The sequence below is a fragment of the Asterias amurensis genome, chromosome 7 (genome assembly GCF_032118995.1).
Source record: "Asterias amurensis chromosome 7, ASM3211899v1".
Classification (NCBI taxonomy): Eukaryota; Metazoa; Echinodermata; class Asteroidea; order Forcipulatida; family Asteriidae; genus Asterias; species Asterias amurensis.
Window position 1 is genome coordinate 22,440,254 of NC_092654.1, and position 19,773 is coordinate 22,460,026.

At 37.8% G+C, this 19,773-nt stretch overlaps 1 protein-coding gene across 1 annotated transcript in view; it reads right to left on the minus strand.

Annotated features, from left to right (window-relative positions):
- Nucleotides 1-18,490, minus strand: part of LOC139940092 (uncharacterized) — a 29,113-nt gene extending 10,623 nt beyond the window's left edge. Inside the window, exon 1 of the mRNA XM_071936332.1 lies at nucleotides 18,169-18,490. The gene's annotated coding sequence lies outside the window, so the exon portion shown is untranslated. The remainder of the gene's footprint in view (nucleotides 1-18,168) is intronic.
- Between the last annotated feature and the right edge of the window lie 1,283 nt (nucleotides 18,491-19,773).

The window sequence follows — 19,773 nt, forward strand, 5'->3', positions numbered from 1 at the left end:
CTGTGAATGGACATAAAACAAATCGTGTGTTTACATAGATCAGATCATCATTCTTAAAGTCCTAATATTAATTGCAATTGAACGCTCTATATAAAAGAGCCACTTCTTAAACAAGGCTTAACTGTATCCAGAGGCAAAGCTCGAGTGTGGGGAGGTTTAAAGGTGGATTGGAACTTAAAGTCTTTTAAGAAAATTGGATTTGGTTTTCAATCTTTCAGTGAGTCTTTCATCAGTGAACCTAATGGCCTATACATGTTTCCCTGTTGGGCCTAAATGCTGTCTATAGATTCACGCTGGGGGGTGGGGGCAAAGAAGATCGTGACGTCATCATCAAGGCGATACCAGCCAAAAGGTTCGGGGTGTGGGCTGAATGCATTTTTAACTATAAAGATCAGTAGGCCTACAACCTTGTGTAAAGCGTCATTATGACCAAGGCGCCGGGAAGAAGGGAAATTAATAACGAAAAACATTTACAGATGCTTGGTGATTGAAAGCAGTGATGTATATATATAAGATCAAAGGGGGAGAAAGAACAACTCCTTTCTCTTTGATACGACTAAGAGTACATTAAAGAGAGATTCGCACACTAAACAAAGAAATTGATAAACACTATTATAGAGTCAGTCATTGCCGAACAAAATGTGTTTCAAGCACGCGTTTGAAAATGTCAAGAGATTATGTATAGCTCGAGTGGTAAGGAGTTGTAGAGGTTGGGAGCAGAGACTAAAAAGGCACGATCGCCACATGATATTGTTGCCTTAAGAGAGTTATAGAAGCCGTTTGTTTCTCAATCGAAGATTGCAACTTGGGAGATAACTTGCAAGAAAGGCAATATTATGAGATCGCTTGAACGCAGCACCCCTACGATGCTGCACAAAATTCAATTCTCTATGAGCGTCACTGCATGGCCTCGCGCTGCATGCTTTTCTGTGTTCAAAATGCTGCACTAATTCTTCAGAATTGCTTGGAATGCGCCTGACAAGATGTGCACGTGTGTGAGGTCGATACTCGAGTCACGTTCTATACTCTTCGGTCATCCGATTATCATTGGCACTTGGATGTCTAAAAGTGAGAAAATTATTGTGTCAACGCTGGAGTAAAATTTCAATATCTTCTTACGTTTTAAAGGCATTGGACACTATTGGTAATTACCGGGTACTAAACATATTTATCAGCATACAAACAAATTGGAAACGAGTAATGGAGAGCTGTTGATGGTATAACACATTGTGAGCAACGCCCCCCCCCCCCTGAAGTAACGTACGTTTTTAGAAAGAGGTATTTTCTTACTCGAACATAAAACGACTTCAGGGCTGAAGCCCTTTTTAGCTATCTGTAAGCACACACAATGTGCACCAGGTTTGTTACTTCTTTAATTATTCATTTGCAACTACGATGACCAAAAGTAAAAACACAAATTTAAGAGAGAAGCATTAACGAACTTTCCATAACTGACTCAAAATAGCACAAATCGAGTTACCTTAGAAATGTGATGAATTTGACTGTGGGTAAAAGTACAGTCTTTGCACCAATTGCAAAACAGAAATGCAAACCTTGTGAAATTTTTGCTGGTAATCAGTTCCTGTGATTTGAAAATCAGAATTCTTTAACAGATTAACAGGAATGTTAAAAAGAATCGATTGCAAAATAATTTCAAAGTGTTAAACAAAACTGAACATGTCTCACTCAGCTCAACAACCTTTGCACACATTGTTTATGGAATGGATTGGCCTAATTTAACACTGACGGCCTTCGTACGACTATCATTACAATTCGGTGACACCCTTTTGTGACGTCAGAAGGGCAGCATCGATCGCAGTTTCACATAAAGCTGATTTGCTGCGCGGCATTAAAGGCCCGCATTACCAACACCTTTTCGCTGTGTTTCACTCGTGGGAAAATCCATACAGTCTAGGACAGAAATTCAGTTCCTGATGGATTCATGAACGTGTTTCAAGCCACTAAAGGTTGCACTGTGGTTAAAAACATTGGGCACGTTTGGTATTTACTCAAAATAAATGTCAGCATAAAAACTTACGTGTAATGAGCAACTATTAGCCTTTTTGAGGTTTTGTTGGGTTTAAATAGGCAGATTTTATACCCAAATCGAACTGTGCAATTGTATTGTGTCCACCATATCTCAAAATGGCTTGGAGAGCTGTTTTTTTTTGGTTTTTTTTTGGGGGGAAGGGTAATTTCTCAGTGTCCAGTGCCTTTAAACCATGTGGTTATGTAGGCACCTGCTTTCGTGTGTGGCTGTGTACCCTATAGTCATCATGTTTCACCATATACACTGCTAGGTAACTCATTTAACGTCTGCTTAGCAATTAGACAGACAGGTGAACTGCCGATGCAGGTTAGAAATAATCAGTCAGACTCTGTACTATGTTCCATATCAAAGGCATGGTACTTATACTTTTGGTATTTTGTGAAAGACCAGTACCCTCACTTGGTGTGAACATGTGCACATTCGGGCTCATACATGGTGATCAAAGAAAACAATTAAATTTATTGTTCAATCATTTTCATGCATTTTTATATATAACAACATAAAAAATAAACTGGCAGCACAAAGCTGATTAATTGGGCAATACAATCAGGGGATTAAAGGAACACGTTGCCTTGGATCGGACGAGTTGGTCAATAAAAAGCATTTTGTAACCGTTTTTTATAAAATGCATATGTTGGAAAGATGTTTTAAAAGTAGAATACAATGATCCACACAAATTTGCCTTGAAATTGCGTGGTTCTCCTTTTACTGTGCGAACTAACACGGTCGGCCATTTATGGGAGTCATAAATTTGACTCCCATAAATGGCCGACCGTGTTAGTCGACGAGGTAAAAGGAAAACGGTGCAACTTCGAGGCATGTTTGTGTGAATCATTGTATTTTACTACATCTTACTACCCGTGTGCATTTTATAACAAACGCTTTTCAAAGACCAACTCGACCGATCCAAGGCAACGTGTTCCTTTAATGTATAAAAATTGTGTGTTTTCATATGACTGAGAAAAGACTTCATGCCTGAAGCCCTGATGGTTAACCGCTTCAAAGGGAAGTTATACGTTTTGTAAGGTACTCTAACTTAAAAGTAATGTCAATAAAAACTTGAGGTTATAGAAGCCTACAACAGCTTTCGATAGTGAAAAGCATTTTGAGAAACATTTCACTTCCAAGTAATGTGGTTACGTAAAATGATATCAGTTGTCATGCCCCCAAAAATTGAATCCGAGAAGCGTTACCGTATTCCGTAGACTTGACTCAAGTCCCAATCCCGTGCCACCCCCAGGAAACTACTGTTTTTGTGATGCTCTGCATTCCCCGACCCGCTGTCCATTCTCGGGACCACATTTTTACGGCGAGCGCGCACTCTGTCTTGTTCACTACGGGTTATTTCGTAGTAAGTTAGGGTGATGGCTTTAGGGACCTCTCACATGAGAATGGGACTTGAATAAAGTCTACGTATACCGTAACGCTCTTTAGATTGTATATTGCTATTGGGGATTATTTTTCTACGTGGACACTGCTTTTCGGCGATATCAAAAAACACCACATTTTGAAGAAAGAAAAAAAACATTTCACGGGTTAGTTTTAGTTTCATTGCATGTACATCTACATTCATATAGAATTAAAACAATCGAACGGTAAACAAAGGTACACTTTGCCTTTAAAGGAACATTACAGAAATGGTTTTGCTAGCAAAAAAGTTGCTGGCAGTGTAAGCACTTTATGTAATCCACCATATGCATAAACTGACAAACCTGTAGAAGTTCGAGATCGATCGGCCATCTGGGTCACGAGAGAATAGTCAAAAACCGATTACAACTGTTGCATTGCATCGATGCCAAAACAAAAAATGAATAAAACGCTCACTAAGCGACAAACTCCAAACGCGAAATTAGATCATTTATTTCTCATCAAATATTAAATTTCAGACAGAAATATTTCAAGAGATGTTTTCAACTATCATCATCATTAGACCGTGTAAGTTTTATGTAAATCTGTGATCTTCACGTTTTCTGTTTCTTATTGATTCGGTAACGTTCCTTTAAGGTTAAGTGTGAGCTGAATACGTTTCCTGTTCTACGCCTCGGCCCCGACTCGTGCAACCAACGGTAGACGTCTCAGGCGAGATCTAACAAACCGTATTGCGTCCGTCTCCAACCCTTGCATTATTATTTTGCATCCCCATTGCAAGTTAATTCAGTTCTGCCATTTTTGTAAGCCCATATTCAGTCAATAATTTAATAACTGCAACATTTTACCACTGTATCATGCAAAATATTTCGAGCTATCATTTATAGGATAGTGTTTCAGATAACCAAGAAACTAATATTACTGTGTATACTATTACAACAAATTATATTTCATGTGGATTTTTTCTACGCTTGTTAATTTGAACCCACTGTTTGTTTCAATCGATTACGCTTTGTGCAATCCATTTATATTTCCCTTTAAATAAATGCGTTTTGTTATACTTTGTTTCTCTAAACACTGGGTAAAGATCCGGTTTGGACATATATCATAAAGCTAATGCCGTACCCTCCACAGACTAACCGTAATTTATACTTTAATGCTAAGCTACGAGGGAGTAACTGATAGTGGCATGGACAACTTCAAGGTGTAATTGAATCACGTGCCACTTTCGTGCTCTTCAGTGAAAACTCATGCACTGTTTTAGTCAAACGTTACCCGTTCAATTGAGATAAACATTGAAGTAGCCTTATTACAAGTCGCCAATCTGGTTTTCTTTACCAATCATATTTTGGGGGGATCGAGGAAACTGAAGTTGCTTTGTGAAGTTGTGTTTAGGTGCAACAAATAATTTCAAATGATTTCATAACTCTACCTTATGCGGAATTATAAAGACTGGATTAATCAACAAGGATATTATTTCGTACAAAGTCTCCGGAAAACTGTTTAGTGCAGGGATAAAGACAAAATAATGCTCCAAAGGAGAAAGTGTGACTCTGTGTACATTCATTTGTTCTGTAAACAATGAAATTTGTCTGTACACTGTAAACAATACTGTCCGGATGTGTATTAAGTCCACATAGTGTTTCAAGTCCCTACAGTGGAACTCTTTTGTTGTCAGGTCCACACATCGTATGTAGCGTTAAAGGAGTTTGATACCTGGCTGTATTGTCATCACATAGTCAAATAAAGTTAGCGAAATTACTCCAGATCTTATGGTAACAGATTAACATAATATAATTTGTATATGGCCAGAGTGCCTGTATTAGTATTTTAAATTGGTTCTTGTAAGATAACAAGTTTTTATGTTGAGATGGCCAAACCGCGCCCCAAAATTTAAGCTTTTGCCAATGGCATAATTCCATACTCACAGTGAATGAAGATGTATGTTATAAACTGTAGAAATTTAAGCCTCATTCAGTTATCAAGTTTTTGAGAAAACAGGTGAACATCACATATTCAGGGACAGTCGCGTTAATTACGTCTAATAAAACATTTGGTGTGAAATTGATTTAACTATTTCTTAAAAAAAAAACAGCAACCCAGCAAGTATAATTTCAAGACAAGCTGTATATTATCGTCACCTTGAAACAGTGTTTAAGTTTAATTCAAATCTGTGGACGTTTTTGTTTTGTGTCTTACAAAAAGTACCCAGACCCTTTAAAACACACTCAGTGCAAACATTGGCTGAAAGGGTAGTGTTTCCCCACAAGTTGATGTCAATACACGTTTCTTAGAATCTCGATAGCTCGAACAAATAAATACAGCGCGTGTGGAGTGTTAACAAATAAATTTCAAACATGACTTAAAGGTAGACGACCAAACCGTGCAGAACAATGACCGCATAGGCCTCGTTTATAGTATTATAGCATAATAATTTTAATGTATGTGTGAAGCTCTTCCTTTCATAGTTTTTTTTTTAGAACAACAAACAAATTCCCATAATAAAATTATCCAAGGGCAACCTCGTTCCCAGGTTATGGAAAAGCAGTTTGTTGTTTTTTATTGGGCTTAAAATGGTTGCAGTTCTGATCGCCATAGCAACGGGTGGAGAAAATTGCTTGATTAATTGTATGCAAGGATACATCAATTGTTCGTACGTGGATATTTCCATAGTATTTCATGCTCAGAAAGACACTATGATTTACAAAGATTCTACACTTGTTATCATAATTTATGTGTCAAATAAATAAACCAAAAGGGGAACTGACTGGGTAAATTTTAAATGATTTGGGAATGAATGAACTAAGACAAAGTTACTGAAGCGGGATTTGAACCAAATACCTCCGGATTAACGTGCTCTTTGTTCAACCCCGAATCAATTATTTATGTTGTATGGTCATAGGTTATTTGTAATGCTGAGTTATGGACCAAATTATCAAAAAATATACAATAAAAGTCATGTGAAAGTTTCAGCTGAACACGTCTGATTGTTGAGAAAACAACAACACAACTGTTTGGTATTTTCATCAAAACGTTGAATCCATCCACATTTAGCGAGGTGACAGCGGGTACCAACCGCATCTCTGGCCGCAGTACTGATAAACGGACACCACGGAAATTTGAATCTCTGTGGCAAACTTTGACGAGTCAAAGGCCTATAGCTCCTTTTGGTTTACATCTATATCAACTGGCCACTTTAGACTAAATATGATGCTTACTACAATCATAATCATTTTATAACTTGAATCCGAAAAATGGTTTCAGTTCTCAGGCATCTGGAAGAGTGGAATCCCTATGCAACAAGGGCGTTTTATCATTGATGCTATAAATAGTTTTCACATGTTTATTTTTTTATGCATATATTGGGATACACTAAGAATGTTGGTCTTTAGTAATTACCATAATTATACTTTGCTAAAGTAGTTATGATCTATTATTGGTTATATCTAACAGATTCCCGGATTAATGTTCCTCTTCAGGTATGTTTGTCTTAGGTTTTTTTAAGTATAACTATCGTCAACAATAACACCATTGTTCACGTCTGAATCAGGCTACAATTAATGATGTACATTGCACTAATATTTTGATTCCAAAAAGTGGCATAATTAAACACAATTATGCGTCACTGTATAACTAAAAATGAAAGTCATTGTGTATAGATCTAGATGAAAAGAACCAAAGTTTGCAAACATCCACTCTCTTCCACATCGACTCCTACCCCCCTTTAAATCTCTTCATACATTACCTTTAATCATATTGTTATGAAACTATCTGTCATGTCACTTTTAAAGAAAATCAAACTGAGAAAAGTTACTTATTCAAGGAAATTAACTCACACTCCAAATTATTAGCAAATATTGATAGCAGCACGTACGCGTGATTCAAAAATCCCTCGTCTCACATTCGCGTCTTTATATAAAACAAATTACTAAAATGGTAAATATTATTCCAACCTGATTCGTATAAAAAAAAAATACGCGTCTTATTAGCTTCTTGATTCCTCGGGTTATATGGAAAGTAAACACGAGTTACTAGACCTCCAATGACGTAGCCTTAAACAGCCAGCTTTACTTTACCCCAAATGTCAAGGGACATGGCGAATAAGACGATGCCTCTGAATTAATCTACGCACCTCGTTTGAAAGGGCAAGGGACAGTCACTTGTGCTGTGTACGTGCAACGAGAACTCCAGTAGATAGAAAGTCGTCTAGGAGTCAATTCGCAGCCAATTTTCTGTGTTACTTTGGAGTGATTTTATTATTATAGTGTTCTGCTTGATGTGTTTAAGCTTGAATCTGTATACTGCAGCTTTTTTTTCTCCTTTTTTCTGCCTTACTTCAAGGATACTCTTTATGATATGATTTCCAAAGGCCGTGTTGTACGTTGTCACTTTCCGGTGTATTAAGTTACAACTTCAACACAGACAAGTCTGTAATTTTGTTATATTATCATGTAGTGACTCGGGCGATATGATTTTAAAGACGATGAATAGTTCAGTAGTTTTAATTATATAACAAAGCTAAAAGAGTATTAATATTTTGTTTAATAGATGGGAAATTGCCTTGGTTTAACCTTTATACAACAATGTGTGTCAGCACTGTATATTTTCAGTACTTTCCAGAGGTCTGTGAATTGAATAATAATAATATTTTGTTTCAATCTGAAAGCTCATTCATTACAAAGTCCATACCTTCCCTAGCCCCAAAACACAACCCTGTTTCCTTTGAAATATTGTCAAAGATGGGGATATGGCATAAAGTTGCCTAAAGCATTTCGACTGCTGCCATATATAACTGTGTTATTGTCTTTATTTATTCATTATTTCATACTCTGCCCCTAGTCATCTTTTTATACATAAATAATTATCATAATTAGCATTTCTTCAATCGGGTGATTCAGCTCAATGCATCATACTATTGAGGGAGGAACCATTACATAAAATCACCTTACAAAGCAAGCAATTTTTTTTGTGGACGATAAACTTAAATAAATGACATGCAATAAATTATCATCGGCTACAACATTGTGTAATGTTGGATCCAATTTTGTTGTTTTCCTCTATCGGTCTTGCCTGTTGAGAGAGCGTTACGTCATTAGTTTAAAGGCACAGGAAACCTGTGGTAATTATAAAATACCAGTTTTCTAACTTAGTGATCCCAACATAAGCATAAAATAACAAATTCGTGAAAATTTGGACTCAATTGATGATTGAAGTTGCAAGAGAATTGTGAACGAAAAACACCCTTGTTGCACAAATTTGTTTGCTTTCAGATGCCTAAAAAGGCTCCAAGCCTGAATTTTTCTAATAATTATTTGAGTGATAAATTACCTTTATCTCAAAAGCTACGTTCCTTCAGAGGGATGCCGTTTCTCACAGTGTTTTATACTGTCAACATCTCTCCATTACTCGTTACCAAGTAAGTTTTTATGCTAACAATTATTTTGAGCAAATTACCAATAGTGTCCAGTGCCTTTAAAGGGTATTGAATTTCTCTTGCCTCATCATCAGTTTGTTGAGTACACGGGGAGCAAACGAAGTTCAAGATGTGGACCTACCGGTCATCCGTTATCTCTAGCTCTGGAGTCTGTTATGGTTTCTTGTGTACGTAGGTCGCTTCCCGGAGTTATTTGACAACATCAAATGTTCGGTTCAACTTCACCATGCGTTATGACAATACATCATCTGCGTAAGGCACTTGCTGAGCGATTGGGAGGAGATATCGATTATGCGTGGATGACGATGAAGAACGGGGATGGAGCGAATAGTGGCGTATGATTTCAGCGCCCCGGGTGCCCCATTCGAAATCTGGACACTAACAACTCGATGGTAGTATCCGAAAACAACCGGTTATAAACAGAGCTCCAGCTGGTCATTATTAACCGTTTAAACACCCCACGTGACGCGCTCTCCACCAATAGGAATAGCGAAACTGTCTGAGGTATTTATGAATATATAATTAAAAACATGTTGTTTTTTATTTCCACACATGCAATTTTTATCTACACACATACAATTTGTATCTTTATAAAAAACAAAAGTAAATGTCATTATTTAATTACAAATCCGCAACTATTCTTTCATTTCATTCGCTCTGGTTGTGCGTGCAGAAAACAAATCTCAGAAAAGCGAAAACCCCTGTCTAGCCAATAACAGAGAAAACAAAACCAGGAAATTGCAGAGAACTATTTCAGGCAAAACACACGTAGTCAAATAAGAACTGAAAACCCAATGTACTCAAAGTGCCCTCGGTGTGGTCCGAACCGGGGTCCTAGATGTGGAATGCAAGCTATGGCAAGGAAAGATACCACTATACGCCAACCGATAACACGATTCTATTTCTTCCTCCATGATACAACCATAACTCCCCAAAATGAGATACACATTGTCTTTCCCTTTATGAACGCAGTGTATGCATGTCTGAATAGACTTGTGGACAAGTCGTTAAATGTCTGTCGCGGTGATAGCGTTTCAACTTTCCCCGCGATTCCCGCGGTATTCTACTACTGCTGTCACGACTAGATGGTGGAATGGTGAGTAGAAGTCGGCAACCAGCAGTTCGCGATCTCGTCATACACCGCCACATTTCGACTATCTCACCGCGTGGGACAATTAACGACTTGTCCACAAGTCTAATGTCTGGAAAGCTCAATAATAAACACAATGATTTCAAGGTGATAGTCATTTGGTTCGACGCCATTGAACTTTTAGCACGAAAAATTTTTCATACAGTGGCGATCTTCAAATAATGTATAAACAATGGATTGTGCACTTGGGCGTTATGTTATTTATAGGTCAATACTTTGTGTTCACGACTGGCGCTTGTTGCTTTTGTGTTGTGGTATCTCGACCTTCTGCAGCATCGAGAGAGCCTTGATGCAAGGCGAAGGTCTATAATCAAAGGCACTGGAAACGTTTGGTATTGTCAAAGACCGGTACTATCACTTGGTGTACCGTACCCCAACATTATGCATGAAATAATAAATCATTTTGGGCTCAATTGGTCATCGAAGTTGCAAGAGAATAATTTAAGAAAAACACCCTTGTTGCACAAATATGGGTGCTTTCAGATGCATAATCAAAAAGGCTTCAGACCTGAAGTTGTTTATTATTTGAGTGAAAAAATTACATCTTTCTAAAAACTACGTTACTTTATAGAGGGAGCAGTTTCTCACAATGTTTTAAACTATCAATAGTTCTCCATTGCACGTTACCAACTTAGCTTGTATGCTCATTAATTTGAGTAATTACCAGTAGAGTGTATTGCCTTTACAGCAATACTGATGACCATGAATACATTAGGAGTTTTCTGAGCCGCGGTGCTTTTAGTTTCGTAGAAAATTAATCTATGCGGCACATTAGTATAATTACATTTTTATTGAGGATGACCACAAAGATACATGTGTTTCCATCGAGGTTTTATGGTTTTTAAAAGCCTATGCGTAAAAACGAATAAACTTATCATTTTCCCCTCGTTAATAATGTTCTTCTTTGTTGTTGTTGTTGTTGTTGTTGTTGTTTTTTTTTGGGGGGGGGGGATTGCCAATTCGAATAAAAAAATACTTATAGCGGTACGGATTCCTATCACATGGCAGTGTTGCAAACAGAAATGTTGAATAGCAAAAATGATATCAAAGACGAACAATGTTTGTCTCGGGGACAAAGAATATTAATTTTGGTTTTACCTATGTCACTTGATAACGCACAAATACAGACACAAAAGTAGTCTTTGAGATTAAAAATATGTCTTTAATGTTGTGTTTTATAGTTCATGTATTGCACCTTACAATTAACACGAAGTACCTTTCACATAATAATGGTAAGAAACAGAACAAAGAAACGAGCAAACACCCCAGAAGCAACAAACAGACACGATAATAAGTAATTTAGGTATACAGTATGAGTGACAGGTCAACTTGCATAATACTATGTGCACACTGTAATTACAATGCAGGACATGGGGGTGCATTTAATATTCATTGGTTTAACCGACCTCCATATTTTCATAAAATATAGCAGACAAATTTGATAGAGTGTATTCCCATTAAGCAAATTAAATATACCTGGTAATTTTTTTTTTATTATCATCTTTGTTCTACGTATTTTTGTTTTAAGAAGCAAGCTGATTACGACCCTGCTGTAATACACAAAGGGTGTTTTCTATTCGAGTTGACCAAAATTACATTTTTAGTTTAGATCTCTGAAATCTTGGTTTGTGTAAAATGCCTAATAGTGACAATAAAAAAAACTACTTTTACAGAGTCTATACACTTTAAAGAGACAACACTAAATGTTAAATGTAAAGGTAAAGTCTTGCAGGCAAGGTATACCTTTGGCTTTCTCAACTGCTCAATTGTTTTAATGATATGAATGTTAGATACTATCAAACTCACGTGTGAAATATTTGCGTGTAGCGTTTTTCATAAACGCCGAAAATCTGGAGCGGTTATTTTATGTCAACACAGGAAGAATAATCCGTAATTTGAACAAACAATCTGAGAAACGTTTCTCGGATTGAATATTCTTTCCTTAGAAGGGAATCTTTTCTCAAAATGTTTACCAACAGCTGCAGTGCTTCTTACCAAGTAAGACTTTACGGTCATTAATTTGTGGAATAATTACCAACCCTCCCTTTAATTAGTTTAGCAGCGCTTCCGTTTTGTTTCATCCCTGCATGCTGCACAGTATAATGATAGACGCCATGTCAACGGGATCAGTACTGTAAGATGCTATACTCTAAAGTTCCATACACATTTCTATCATCGAGATAGTTCATCAACTCTCAGTGCTTTCTACTCAAGACAAGAGCGAGAGAGAGAGAGATGGGGGGGGAGAGAGAGAGCGAGCCAAGGAGTTTCTAAGAACCTATACGTGACATCTTCACAGCAATAAGGCGCTCAGAAATCCCCCCGTCTGTGTTGTTAAACAATCTCAACTCGGCCCTGCGTGTCTTGACTCGTGAAGGAATGTCTACAATAAGTCACAGATAAAAAATGGCAGAGTAGCAGTCTAATGTTTATCTTCGGTGTAAGGATAACGAAGATTAGTGGAGGTCGGTGCGGACATTATTTTTAGTTTTCGGTTTCGATATTTGATATGTTTAATAAAGAGAACATTCATGACAAATTGTGATTGATATTTCAATATGGAAAATGAGAGTTGAGTTCACTGTTAAAAGCTCCCTCATTATCAATATCATACAAGAATCAATCCTGCAGAGAAATGGGTCCAAATATGAACGTCAAACAAAATATTTTTAAAGAACCGATTTTGCCGTTTCTTATTTTGATCGCCATCATCGAAATAAACCAAATTATGAGCGTGCAACTTTTTGTTAATGTTTGGTTCTTTTGTCCGGTAAAAACATGACCTGTGAGTTTGATGGCTCTTTTAAAATGGTTCCGTTGTGTGTTTATCAAGCTGGGGATGGAAGGTTATTTTACTCTTCCATAAACCAGTCAATGCAGGCCCTACTGTTTGTTCCTTTAAGATAGGCATGCTTATTTTTCCAATGATTGATCTTTTTCATAATTTTCACATACACTGCAGTATCTTTCTCATAATATTTAAATATTTGAGTGAGAAATTACCTCTTTCTCTAAAAATACGTTACTTCAGAGGGAGCCGTTTCTCACAATGATTTATACTTATCAACAGCTCTCCGTTGTTCGTTTACAAAGCTAGTTTTCATGCTAATACTTTGAGTGACATTACCAAACGCGTCACTAGGGTGGATTTCGCAAAGACTTAAGACTAGTTTTATCTCGACTAAGGTCGACTTACTCGTCCTAACTTATACTAGCCTTAAGTTTTGAATAACCCCTAAAGAGTTTTTAGGACTATCTTTGAGAAATCGACCCAGTGCCTTTAAAGCCATTGGACACTTTCGGGAAACAGTATTGTCCAAGGCCCACACTTTGTGTACCACAACTTATATATAAAAAATAACAAACCTGTGAAAATTTAGGCTCAATCGGTCATCAGAGTCGGGAGAAAATAACGGGAAAACCCACCCTTGTTTCCCCACGTTTCACCGTGTCATGACATGTGTTTAAAATAAATCCGTAATTCTCTCTATCGAGAATTAATATTGTTTTAATGATTTCTCAAAAAGTAAAGCATTTCATGGAATAATATTTCAAGATAAGTCTTTCACCATTACCTTCTGTAAACACTGTGAATTATTTGTAAATCTGAGAACTTTTAATTTTTTGTCTGTACCGTAAGTGTATAATGGCTTTAATATGTGTCTGTGTAAGTGTTGGCCTCAATGCGATCCATCCACAAGGATGTCAGGTTGAAGACATGGGGAGAATTCACACCACAAAGTGCATTAATCACGTGCATCAATCATACACAGTCATCTACCCAGTGCTAAATACCAAGGGAGTAGCGAGCATGGGCACAGCGTTAAAATGGCCGGGGTGATGTGACGAATGATGGGGGGAAACGTACATTATGGTTGGATCTACCCATGCACGGTCACCTCCGCCTTATACCAATAATGGGTTATATCATAAAATTGCTCAGAAGACAAAAACTGCCCAGCAAATTCTAAGCAAATTGTGGTAACTGCGAATAAGTATAGAGGGGAACCATTTGAACTGATACATTACTCATGTTACCCTTCATAACATATAGTAAATGAACATGATTTAAATATGTATCAAGTTATATGAATCAAGTAATAAACCAAAAGGAAACTTAATGTGGAAATGTTAATTAATTTAGTGTTGAACACCGACAAATTGACTAGAGCGGGATTTGAGCCAACGACCACAGGATAAACGTACCGGCACTCTACCACAGGCCTATCCAGCCCACTCCCGACAGTTACCCTATTTTGTTTCAATATTTTTTGTTCAGGGTGCCAGTCAAAAGCGAATAATATAATATAGGGCCCCAAATTTAAACCAGTTAACTGTTTGGGCGTACCCTGGCCAAAGTACACGACACTATACAACGAAGAAATGCACACCCATTGTGTCCCTCAAATATTTTAACCTAGTTTTGGCGCTGCAAGTGCACGTGAATGGATATTTTCGCCGAAATGTGTACTTGTGAGTTTATATGATGTTGAAACTAAGCTATCTTGTTGAGTCCAAGTCTCGAATGTAAATTAGCGAAGATATGAACACCATTAGACTATGGATTGAAAATGTCGAGTGTCAACTCAAAGCCCTATTTTAAAGGCAGTGGACACTGTTGGTAATTACTCAAAATAATTATTAGCATAAAACCTTTCTTGGTGACGAGTAATGGGGAGAGGTTGATGGTATAAAGCATTGTGAGAAACGGCACCCTCTGAAGTGCTACAGTATTCGAGAAAGAAGTAATTTTCCACGAATTTGATTTCGAGACCTCAGATTTAGAACTTGAGGTCCCGAAATCAACCATCTAAACGCACACAACTTCGTGTGATAAGGGTGGTTTTTTCTTTCATTATTATCTCGCAAGTTCGATGACCGATTGAGCTCAAATTTTCACAGGTTTGTTATTTTATGCTTATGTTGAGATACACCAACTGTGAAGGCTAGTCTTTGACAATTCCCAATAGTGTCCACTGCTTTTAAGCATAAGATTAAAAAGACTGGCGCCTATTAAAGGCACTGAACACACACCTTGGTACTTGTCAAAGACAGTATTCTTACTTGGTGTATCCCAGCAATTGTATAAAATAACAAATCTGTAAAAGTTTGGACTCAATTTTTCATCGAAGTTGCACGGGAATAGTGGAATAAGAACCACCCTTGTGTGCTTTCAGATGCCTAAAAAGGTTTCAGGCCTGAAGTCTTTTTGAGTGTGAAATTCCCTCTTCTAAAAAATATTGGATACGTTACTTCAGAGGGAGCCGGTTCCCACAATGTTTTATACTATCAACAGTTCTACATTGCTCATTACCAAATATGTTTGTATACTAACATTTATTTTGAGTAATTACCAAAATCTAATGGCCAGTTCCTTTAAGCATAAGAAATAAAAAGACTGGCGCCTAAGTGTTGCTCACTACGCAGTACATCTTCTCATTGCACTTTGTAGCTAATCAGCCTGCCACCAGACCACACAACACATAGCAGACTAAGTAAACACTTTTCAGGCATGACTTAAAATCACATCATAGACTAGACTGGAGTAGGGCTTAAACAGGGACGGGCACCAATTCAAAACTCGTGATTATATTTTTTTTCCGGAAATAAAATGTTAGAGTCGCTCTCTTTACGTCTAGGCCTAATTGAAGCACGCACCAATCAGTCGTTCACCGAACTGTGTTTTATGCCACACAGTACGTAAAAGCCTCTAAAAACGCCTCCAACAAAAACCCAAAAAAATGGTCTGCAAATAAAATAATTTCAAGCCAAATAATATTAAGATTTTTGTTTCACTGGGGTGGTAAATCTTTCATGGGGTTTAAAACAAGACGTTCACATTTTTTAAATCATTAATATTTTTCTTGATGTGACATCCTCTTTAAGGTTAACAAGCAAGGGGCAGAATGTTTCAGGATCCAAATACAGTAAAGACACTCTCAATATTTTCGGGTCAGAATTTATCCATATTCCAGGTCCAATGGGTCACGCTGACCTTTTCAGAATCAGAATGACATGGAGAGTGGTCAACATATATATGCGTCAGTTTGAGCTATTTCCGGGTCATTTTTGACACATCCCCCGGGTCATACTGACACAGAAAATGTATCAGGCTCCACGTGACCCGGGTCCGGGTCAAAATGTGACCCTGGACTTTTAAGAGTGTCGCGGCTAACAAAACAAGCAGACTTTGAACTTTACCCCTCTCTTAAAAAGAATCACGTATCACTGTTGTCTTTGTCGCTGATAATGAACATCCGTCATGAACTGGAACCACGTGCTCATATCTCGCATTTCAAACCAGAGAGGAGATTTACAACCAGCGAGCGATGAAGAAGGGAAACAAACTCTGAACATCCAGATTTCTCAAATTACTGTCCAAATTGAATCAAATCGCCTGAGTGTATTGTGTTACCACAAATTTATAATGAAACCAAACTTGGCATTTCTAGGGCACTCTTCTCTATCTGTGAAATTATATCATTGTGTTTCTGACGTCACTATATGGGACCCAATTTCACGGCTCTGTTTTACCGCGGAATTCTACGCTTAACATTCATGGGCTTTACGAGGCAACTTTAAGCGCTAGATTTGCGCAGTAAGCGGAGCCCTGACTTTGGGCCTGGGACTCGGGTGATGTACAACTCAGGGCCCAATTCATAGAGCTGCTGAAGGACACAAAATAGCTAAGCACAATAGCATTTTGCTTACCAGAATAAGATTACCAGTCAAACTACATGTCATAATAAATGTACAGTTTGTGAATGGTATCTGCTCATTTCTGCTTAGCAGAACATTTTTAAGCAATGTTTCCTGAAATTGAGCTTTCTGATATTGAGCCTTGGGCAAAAACTGATATGGCCGCTGTGCAGCTGATTTTGTTCTTCTTTTTACAAAACTAGTCTAACGAATAAATGTCTTTCAGTCCGATTCCACGCACTGGCACTGGTGGTGATGGTGGGGTGGGGGGGGGGGGGGGCTCGTACCACTATGATTGTGTAAAGTGGCCTACAGAGTAACAAACTAAACGAGGAAATAAGATCCAGGTGCACTTCAAAGAATCGTACTTGCAATGGGCATTAAAGGTTGACGATACCAACAATGTATTGTACATTTTGAATAGTTTATACCAATCATTGTGCCTATTGTTATTCATAATATATTATAAATTAATGCACAGCCCAAGCGACAAGGGTGCCGGTTGACTATGAAGTAGTGGACAGTGACCACCTATCCCCTCCAAAAGTTTCACTGTCTTTTTCAATGCAGCTGTGTTTATTTATTTATTTGTTGATAACATATCCGACAGAATAATTATCGCCAGTAACTGGATGAACAGAAAACAAGAAAAAATAAAGTACAATTTTTAGATGTGGGAGAAAAACCCCATTGAGGTGAGAACACACGCAATCGGGTAGGGACTGAAACCCAATTTGCATTCGAGTCTCAGGTGGCACTTGAACCGGGGTCCACAGAGGTGAGATGCAGGGAAAGAAACCATTGAGCCAACCTGGTCCACAGACAACTACACCAACCCATTATCAAAGGCAACAGCAAATACAATCTTGGTAGAAATTACCAAATATCCATTCCCCGTATAGCTGACACACATCATGGAGGAGATCAATGGAAACTATGTCGCAATGTCAAACGCATGACTGAAGCCATTCAAGTCAATCAAAAGCCAAACCTGTTTAGTTTTACTCCGTCAAAACGAAAAAAAAGAAAAAAGAAATTCTGGTTTTAAATTATGCAGTGCGTCTGCACAATCCTTTTAATTACTAATACTAACATTATTAAAATAATTAGTACATGTTTCTGCTCATGCAACAAAGTATATCTCATACCAGTGAGCTTATAACACTGTAGCTCGAGATATTTCTACCTCAATGGCCTGAGGAAACCTTCAAACAAAAGCGATTGCTGTGTGAACCAGAAAACCCCCAGAAACTAAATTCTAAGGGATGTGAAGGGATTCATAGAAACCATTATTACAGAATAATACAATTATTAATGCAAATTAAGTTATCTTTTATAGAGATATCAGACTTTGACTGTTCATAAAATAATAAATGCAAAGTCTACAAGAACATCAATGAACGTTACACGACCATAAACTATAGCATGACGGCAAATAATCAATAAATACACAACACACTGGCTCACCTTGGCAGTTCCTCTATCGTTGTTACTGCTGGGAAAACTCACGTACTGTCAACTACACAAAAGCAGAGCAGAACTAGTATAGCATGAGAATCCAGTTTACTTCACACTTGGCACGTAGACATCCCATTGAAGAAATAACAGAAAACTAGAACCAGTCAACGTTGAAGCAGGAATTGATGACAGTCACCAACGCGAAATAACGCCCATGAAAAATCAGCACGTTTAATTTCGGTCGATGTTTTTTACTAACTAGCGTGGAGTCGGCGGCCGAGTTCTGTTTTTCAATGTTTTCGGTACAGTGTGTTGACGAAAGATGATGCGAAATGACCTGGTATAGTGCCTAATGCCGTGTGAGATCGCGACAAAAAACAAATTAGGTGGCACGTTGTGATGATGATGGCATAGCGATTATGATATCGTTAGATGGCGACTACATGTATTCATCAGTGCGCGCCAAAAGAGGCAAAACAAAAAGTGAATGTCGTCTGCGCACAAACGGATCCGCGCCTTGAGATGCGCATCCGCCTTACCAATGGTACGAACATCGTCGCCTCTTATTTATTTATTTTTCTGTTATAAAAAATAATGTGTGAAGGGTGCCACTGTCAACAGCAATTTTGTTTCCGTATTTCAAAGGAGTTTGTCAGAATTCCAGCTGGAAACAATTACAAAGCAATTTGCCCAGGTGGCCTCGTCAATTCACAACATAAATTAAAGTTTAATATTGTATAAAGTGTGGCCCAAACGCCACATCTAGACACAGTTATCAGTATAGTGTGTGGAATGAGGTGGTACTAGCCAGACCAAATATTAATAATTAATTGATATAGAGTTGATCGCTATTACACAGCTTTGTCACATGCATTAATCATTCACTGTCAGCAGTCTGAGATGAGCGAGTTCATTAAATCCTGGCGCATAGAAAGCAAATGTTACGTTTAAATAAACCGAGGCGAACATTTTTTAAATTAAATCTTAGGAAGTAACATTCATCAAAACAGCGGGACTGTGACATATTGCACATACAATAATAGTTAGTAGCCAAATAACGTTTCGACCCTAACAGAGACTTGCTCGAATGCTAAACTGGATATTATAAAAGCAAACATTGTACACGTAGGCCTACGTCAGATGTATTGATAATGATGAACCTACAGGCTGGTGTGTATTCTGCTTAAAGTTTTCTTTTAAATTTGGATAATTTTTTATCCTTCAGCGATCAGCCCACATGACTCCCATCTCTACATTTTGGCTTACCTAAGATCTTAAACCAAAACTACCATTAAAGGCAGTGGACACTATTGGTAATTGTCAAAGACTAGCCTTCACAGTCGGTGAATCTCAACATAAGCAAAGAATAACAAACCTGTGAAAATTTTGAGCTCAAACGGTCATCGAACTTGCGAGATAATAATGAAAGAAAAAAACACCCTTGTCACACGAAGTTGTGTGCGTTTAGATGGTTGATTTCGGGACCTCAAGTTCTAAATCTGAGGTCTCGAAATCAAATTCGTGGAAAATTACTTCTTTCTCGAAAACTGTAGCACTTCAGAGGGTGCCGTTTCTCACAATGTTTTATACCATCAACCTCTCCCCATTGCTAGT